Source organism: Physeter macrocephalus, chromosome 20, assembly GCF_002837175.3.
Source record: "Physeter macrocephalus isolate SW-GA chromosome 20, ASM283717v5, whole genome shotgun sequence".
NCBI lineage: Eukaryota > Metazoa > Chordata > Mammalia > Artiodactyla > Physeteridae > Physeter > Physeter macrocephalus.
The window spans coordinates 108,643,309-108,651,525 of NC_041233.1; positions in this window are offsets into that span (position 1 = coordinate 108,643,309).

Below are 8,217 nucleotides of genomic sequence, written 5' to 3' on the forward strand. Positions count from 1 at the left end.
CGCATGGACCCGGTAAACGTGCCTTGGATGAGTGGTGAGTCCGGCCAGTCTCCCTCCACCTTCCCAGTCCTCTCTTCTTTCAGATTGCAGGGCTGGTAAGTTCCAGACTTGTTCCAGACCGGGGCCTCTGACTCCCTGTTTCTGGTCTCCATTATTCTCCGGTACCCAGGTGAGGACTCCAGGTCCTAGCCCTCAACAGTCAACCAGCAAACTTTTGAGGAGGGCTCAGCTCTCCTTTTTGCTGTACTGTAGACCCCGTTTCAGTCTCAAACTGCACTGATCCTGCCGGCCTCCCATGTCTGAGGTGTATTCTGACCTTTGGTGACAGACAGCAAAGAACAGGTATGTTTACTCTGGACGTGATCCGCAAGGAGGCGACAGTGAGATTGGTTTTGAACAATTTCGGAAGCTGGCACTCTGGGTGGCCGTTGTCAGCTTTGCTGGTTGTGTAATTTTATTGCTGCTATCTGTGTGCCCGGAAAGCTTGCAACGGGAAGAGTTTTAAAGTCTAAAAATAAAAGTCAGTAAACCAATAATGAGGACTGTCAAGCTATAATAACTCACACATGATTGAATCTTTTTCCGAATCCCAACAATTTGTTTTCAACACCAACCGACCAACTCTGGAGTCGAGGTTGGATTTGTCCTCGCTGCTCAGTCCCAGCACTGGTCTAAATGGCAGCGTGCGTGCCTGCTGCCCGCCTGTCGGCAGAGCCATTACAAACCACTGGCCCAGTGTTAGGTTTATCTCTGCATTGATTGGCTTCAGGTTTGGGCGTGCCGTGTGGTTCCTGTGCAGGGACCCAAATCTTTCCTGTCAGAACGAGAGCACAAATAACCCAATCATCCGTGAAAAATTCATTCACGAAAACACAAGGAAAATGCAATAATACAGGAACCGCATTGAAATTCATCAAAAACGGGAGACACTGCCCTTCAGATGTGGCTCTGGGTCCCAGTTATCAGGGCTGCTTAGAACAGCCTCTACATTTTCTCACTGGGCCCTATCGGGAAGGATTTCTTGCTTGGAAAAAACAAAACTCTACTATAATTAAATGATATTATTCTCCCATTGAAGTGTAAAAATTCAGCAAGAGCTGTGATAAAAACAATAGTCACGGGTCCCTCTCTGCACTGTCAGAGGGTGATTCCCTTTGGTGGCAGCCCCTGGGGACAGGGTCCAGCTTCCTGTTCTGCATAGTTTCTTGATGGGGTCTCAAGAGGTCTGGCCATTTCTCAGCTGGTCACCGAGCTATGGGTTAGAAAGGGGTGGGAGGAGGTCAAAAAAGAAGGAGGCAGAAAAGAAGAAGAGAAAGCAGCAGAGAACGTTGCTGTGCAGAGAAAGGTGAAATCCCCTCGTAGTCATATGGCTTTGATTCTTCCACTAATCACCACTGTGCCCAGGGGCTGAGCTCCTCCATCCTCCCAAAAGAAATGTCTAGCCTGAGCACACACAGAGCTCCCTTTTCTTAGTGTTTCTTGGTACAAAGGAGACAAGCTGACATTTTCGAAAGGGCATGGACAAAGGAAAGCAAAGAGGAAGTAGTCCAGGAAATATCAGTGGTATGCAAAAGTCAGATTTCCCAAACACAGATTTCTTTTTCTTTAATTAATTAATTTATTTATTTATTTATATTTTCGGCTGCGTTGGGTCTTCGTTGCTGCGTGCAGGCTTTCTCTAGTTGTGGCGAGCGGGGGCTACTCTTCGTTGCGGTGCGTGAGCTTCTCATTGCGGTGGCTTCTCTTGTTGTGGAGCATGGGCTCTAGGCGCACGGGCTTCAGTAGTTGTGGCTCACGGGCTCTAGAGCGCAGGCTCAGTAATTGTGGCACACGGGCTTAGTTGCTCTGCGGCATGTGGGATCTTCCTGGGCCAGGGCTCGAACTCGTGTCCCCTGCATTGGCAGGTGGATTCTTAACCACTGCGCCACCATGGAAGTCCCAAAACACAGATTTCTGGTTCTACTGTGATGCTGGTCTCACTCCCTAGGACACTGCAACTCCACAGGCACTGGGGCTGTCCTCGTGTGACGGGTGCTACCTAAATTCAGGTCACCCGGAGCTGCATCCTCCTTGACACTGAGGAGAGCCCACTCCGCACATGCTGTGCCACTCAGGTCCAGTTTTCCACATGAGGGATTCACCAGGTAGACCTGAAGATCCATACAATGAACTGTCCACCTTTTGGGAGGACCTGCCAACCCCACTTACTGGAAGATGACTTTCCAAGTCTGCAGGTGCACTAATGTAATGATAGCTGAAATATATGATAATCTGTGATGTTCATATAATCATATACACACATTCTATCCTCAGACATGGAGGCCTTGCACAGATGAGGAGCTCAATAACTATTAGTTGAGTGAATGAATGAATGGCACTTTATTTCTCAGACTGATTTACAGAACAGAAATGATGGGCAGGGCTGTAGCCCAACAAATGCTTAAATAAGCATATTGTGGGATTTACCAACCTCCCCAGGTTCTTCTAGGCTGGATCATTACTAAAAGTCTTTTATCTTTTTCATTCTCTCTTTCCATCCGCCCAAAGCCTTCTGCATGGATGCATTTTGTACAGAGAGAATCAAAACCAGTTATGCATTAATGAGAAGCCCTCCTCCGAGCTCTCCGAGGCAGTGGTGGGTGTTATTCAGGGCAAGCAGGGCTGAGAGCAGCCCCACGAGGATGCAAAGAAACACGAGGGTTGCAGGCCATGGAGCACAGGGGGTCAGGGAAGTTGGGGCCCAACTTCAGCTTCTGAACAATTTGTCGGAGTATGAAATTTAAGCGTATCTTTGGGAAATTAAGCAATTAGCTTCTGAAACCGTGCACACATGAAGGTTGGGTTGTTGTGTCTTTTAACAAATGGACAGGACAGTGGAAAAGTAACCAGAGACCTATTTACATAATGACTTGCTATGAACATGGTCACGAGAAGCAATTTTGACCTTTGGGATTGGCCAAGATGAAAAAGAGTGTGGGTTCACAGGGTTGCCTATGGAAGTAAGGACCCAAGTGCTTGAAAACCTTCTGGGGAGGATACATTAACACAAGGTTGCTGGGGAAGCAATTAGCTAAGAAGTAGCAAGAGCCTTTTTTTAAAAGTGCATTTCCTTTGAACCAAAATAATCTGTACCTCCCCCATGAAAACACTCATCTCACTTTATTTGAATTCCTTGTTTAATTAATACTCAGATTCTCTACCAGACTCACCACTCTGAAGGAGGAACCTTGTCTGTCTAGATCATTGCTCTATCCTCAGTGCCAAGAGAGATGTGCGTTAGTAGGTGTTCAATACGTGTGTTAATGAATTAGTCACTACCTCCCACTTCTAGGATGTATCCCCAGGAAACAATAGGACAAATGTGCAAAAATATTGGTAAAAGGCCATTTATCTCTTCATTGCTTCTAAAATGTCTACGAATGAGACACTGGTTAAATAAACGAAGGGACTCTCTCCAACAGAATACTATGCAGCCATTTAGAATGATGCTCCACGTTTACTGATATAGAAAGTTATTCACAAAACAGCTAGAGAGAAACGAAGCCAATTGCACAACGGTGCACCATCTATCACGGAATTTTTGTAAAATAAAAAAAGCTGTGTGGTACGAAATCAGGTATTTTGATTTTCCTCTTTGGCTTTCTGTATTGTCTGATTTAACAAAAGCTTCTTTAAAAAGTTCCTTTTATAGTGTGAAAAGCCAAGAAAATCACTTCCATTTTGAAAACAATGTAATTGTTCACTCCCATTTGGCCTTTCTCCATATACAGGGCAATTATGTGTCGCACTTGTGAAAGGAGGAAAAATGGCTTCGATTAGAGAACACGAGAAACTAGCACATCATTAATTGAAGGAATTAAAAAGAAGGAATTGTGTCTACTAAAGGCGCTCTCCTTTGTAGCAGGCAAAAAAACTGAAAAGACTTTTTAAAAAGTCAGAGAAATAAAATGGCATCACAGGCTATAGGTTGAGTTGGTGCCTAATGAACACTCAGAACAGCAAATCTGGAAATGATGAATCACGAGGGCTTCTTTCCTTTTGATTCACACACATAATTATGCCAAATTATAACCATTGTCAGCTGCCTGGATGCTTCTAAGTCCTCCAGGCTTTTGCAAATCATCCTTTTTCTTCCATAACCAAACAGACTTGCTTGAGGCCCTATGTCAAGCTCTGGCTATAGAATGTTCATGGTTTCACCAAGATTTCTGATGACTCCCCCAGATTTGGAGGAAGGGGGTATGCACTCTATTCCCACAGTCACCTGTTGGTACAGATTCCTACTTTTACTGAATCTGGGTGATCCATCCATCTTGTTGATTCCTAAGGCTGCTCTGTCTACCCACACTGCTTTGCCCACCCTAAACATGCCTCTCTCTCATTCCCCAAAGTATCAACAGCACTGGAACCTGATGAATGTTTAGGCCCTAAGAAGACTCTTACAGCGCTGCTCAGAATAGGCAAACACTTGCAGCTATGCTCTGCCCTCCGTATCCACTCCGGGCCTCCGCCTGCTGCGGCCTCTCCCGTTGCGGAGCACAGGCTCCGGACGCGCAGGCTCAGCGGCCATGGCTCACGGGCCCAGCCGCTCCGCGGCATGTGGGATCCTCCCATACCGGGGCGCGAACCCGGTTCCCCTGCATCGGCAGGCGGACGCGCAACCACTGCGCCACCAGGGAAGCCCTTTTTTTTTGTTTGTTTGTTTGTTTTTGTTGGAGAATAATTTTTTTTTAATTCAGAAAGTTGCAAAAAAGAAAACCTGGCATTTGTCACACCAGCAACTATTGGCATAGTATTTACCACTGTTTATATAGAATTTACATTGTATTAGGTATTATAAGTAAACTAGAGATTTTTTTTTATTGGAGTATAGTTGCTTTACACTGCTGTGTCAGTTTCTGCTGTATGGCAAAGTGAATTAGCCATACGCATACATATATCCCCTCTTTTTTGGACTTCCTTCCCATTTAGGTCACCACAGAGCACCGAGTAGAGCTCCCTGTGCTGTACAGTAGGTTCTCATTAGTGATCTATTTTATACATAGTAGTGTATATGTGTCAATCACAGTCTCCCAATTAATCATCCCCCTTCCCCCTTGGTAACCATACATTTGTTCTCTACATCTGTGTCTCTATTTCTGCTTTGCAAATAAGATCATCTATACCATTTTTCTTAAACCAGAGATGATTTAAAATAAACGGGAGGGGACTTCCCTGGTGGCGCAGTGGTTAAGAATCCACCTGCCAATGCAGGGGACACGGGTTCGAGCCCTGGTCCAGGAAGATCCCACAGGCCACGGAGCAACTAAGCCTGTGCGCCACAACTACTGAGCCTGCGCTCTAGAGCCTGCGAGTCACAACTACTGAGCCCGCATGCCGCAACTACTGAAGCCCGCGTGCCTAGAGCCCATGCTCCGCAGCAAGAGAAGCCACCGCGATAAGAAGCCCGTGCACTGCAGTGAAGAGTAGCCCCTGCTCGCCACAACTAGAGAAAGCCCGCACGTATCAACAAAGACCCAACGCAGCCAAAAATAAATAAATAAAAATAAAATAAATGGGAGGATGTGTGTAGTTATATGCAAATAATACACCATTTTATATAAGGGACTTGAGCATCCATGGATTTTGGTGTCTGTGGGGCTCCTGGAATGAACCAACCCCCCTTGGATACTGAGGGATGACTGTATATATCAAATATCACAACCCTCAAGTTCCTTTGCCTTCCCTCCTGTGGGGTTCTCACTGGCTGTTCCTCTGGTGTTGGTGTCTGCTGTCATGTTTTCTCTGTAGGCCTCTTTTCTTCCATATCTGTTCCTCCTTCCATCATCCAGACCCACAAAGTCTTTTTCGAGAGTGCCTGCCTTCCCCTTAGTCCATTACGCAGAGCAATTTTGTTTTCTCTCACTCCTACCCTCACCTGCCTGCCTAATCCCAACCCATAGAGGCTGGACAGGGGATGTCACCTTTCCTGACCCAAAGGCCCATGCGTCTTTTCTTATGCATCTTAAAGTATGTGCATACTTTGAGTTTACTGCTCTTTTCCTAGAATGTGAAAATTCTATAGTAATTTAACTTTTTAAAATACTAATTTCCCCTTCTCATGCATAGACATCAGGTGTCGGAGGCACCTAACTGCATGGATATTTTCTACATTTCTGTATACAGATGCTTATCCCTATACGTACACAATTAGTTTGTTAAATAAATTAAAACTGGTACATTCTTTCAGAATCTGTCCCCATTTCTGTTGTACAAACTTTAGAGGTGGGGTAGCAAGACAAGAACGTATGGAAAAGTTATTTTGGGGTTTGGCACAGACATTTCATAAGAAATCTCAAAGCAGCCATGCCTCAGAGTGTATTTGGAGGGCGGGGTGTAGAACTACAGAAGCTAAGAGTTTCCATTTGGAGGGCAGTGCCTACCCTTCAGGGGCTCAGCCTAAGACATTTTGGCCCCTCGCTTCTGGCAGATGGTCCCCTGGAAGTTACCCACTCAGCTGGGCTCTTTCTCACTCAACTCTAGTGGAGAGGGCACCCCCCCCCCCCATTCCAAGGTCCAGAAGAAAGATGGTATCCTTTGAAGTGGCCCCGGGATGTATAGTTATGATTTTTTCTTGGCTTACTCCAAGCTATGAAAAATTTAGGGTTGCATTTCAAGCCCTAGACTCCATTGACTATTCAACGAATCTCTGCTCTTTCCGCTTTTTGCCTTTGATTACCCTGGAAACATTTATAAAGCAGCTGGCACTGAGTTGTTGCATAAGCATTCAAGAAACACGAGTGAAATTACCCAAGCACGTGCGTGTGCATTGACTGGAAGTAGCATAAATATTGTCTCGAAGTCACGTCCGGGAAGCATGACAGACTTATGGTGGGTACCCACGTTCTGGAGGGACGTTTATAGCAACAGCGAAAAGGCCAGATAATGGCCCCATTTAGAACAGCCATTTAGTACCATAAATACATTTCCTCAAATAAATCTGCTGATTACTTTCTCACTGACTTGACAGCTCAGCCAAGTGGTTTGCCCTAAATGCAGCAAAAGGCCCCACCTCGTGTCCATCCACATCGGGGACCTCTGATGAAGAAATACAATTGGTGGGCCCATTTTGGAAATGATCGCACAAGATGAGAAAAGAAATGGGGAAAATAATCTCGCAGGAGCAAGCATTTATCATCTAGCTAGTTGCCTATATGAAATCGTAACTACTGCTGCAGGAAAAATCGGCCACCATTCAAGACCCAGACAAGTGTTACTACAAATACTTTTGAGATGAAAAAGAAAAACACAAGTTTTCCTTCAGATACACTATAAAGATTAGGGTGGATGGTAGAACGCTGGTTTGTTAACCCTTCAGGGGGTCGGCTTGTTTAAAATCCTTGAGGGCCTTTCCTTGGCTTTTAGGATAAAGTTTAAATCCCTTAGGATGGCAGAAAAGACCCTTCCTGGTTAGGCTGTGTCTTCTCCACCACCAGGAGTCCTCATGATCTGCTCTAATCTTACAGAACCACCAGCAAATATCTCTTGTTCTCTGGTGTTTTCTCCCCACTCCTGTCCCCATCTTTCTCACTGAGTGAATATTTGTAGGAATTCAATGTACGGGTCATTCCCTCTGGAAAGTCTTCCTTGAGTCTCATCCTCTGCCCCAGACTGGCTTGGATGGTCGCCTGCCTTGCTCCCCTGGCACTGATGGCTGTGCTGGTCGTCTTGTGTGGCTTTCTTGTCTATTTTCCAGTAGGCTGAGGGAAGGGGCCACGTCCCTGCTGCTGAAACACGGTAGGTGTTTGATAAACATTACATGGCTCATAAGAGACAGCATGTATGTATTCCTACTATGTACCAGGCATTGACCTCAAGCCCTTTACATGCCTTACCTCCTTCAGTCCTTCCATCAGCCTTGGGAAGCCTTGTAACCCTGTCCCCAGACTAGGAACAGACTCATTTTACAGGGGAGGAAAATAAAGCACAGAAATTTTGGGCAACATTCTCAAGGTCAGTCACACAGATACTCTATGTTGGGGTCAGGATTTGAACTCAGGCAGCTGGACTCCTGAGCCTGTATTTTTTGTTGTTGTTAACATCTTTATTAGAGTATAGTTGCTTTACAATGGTGTGTTAGTTTCTGCTGTATAACAAAGTGAATCAGCTCTACATATACATATATCCCCATATCCCCTCCCTCTTGTGTCTCCCTCCCACCCTCCCTATCCCACCCCT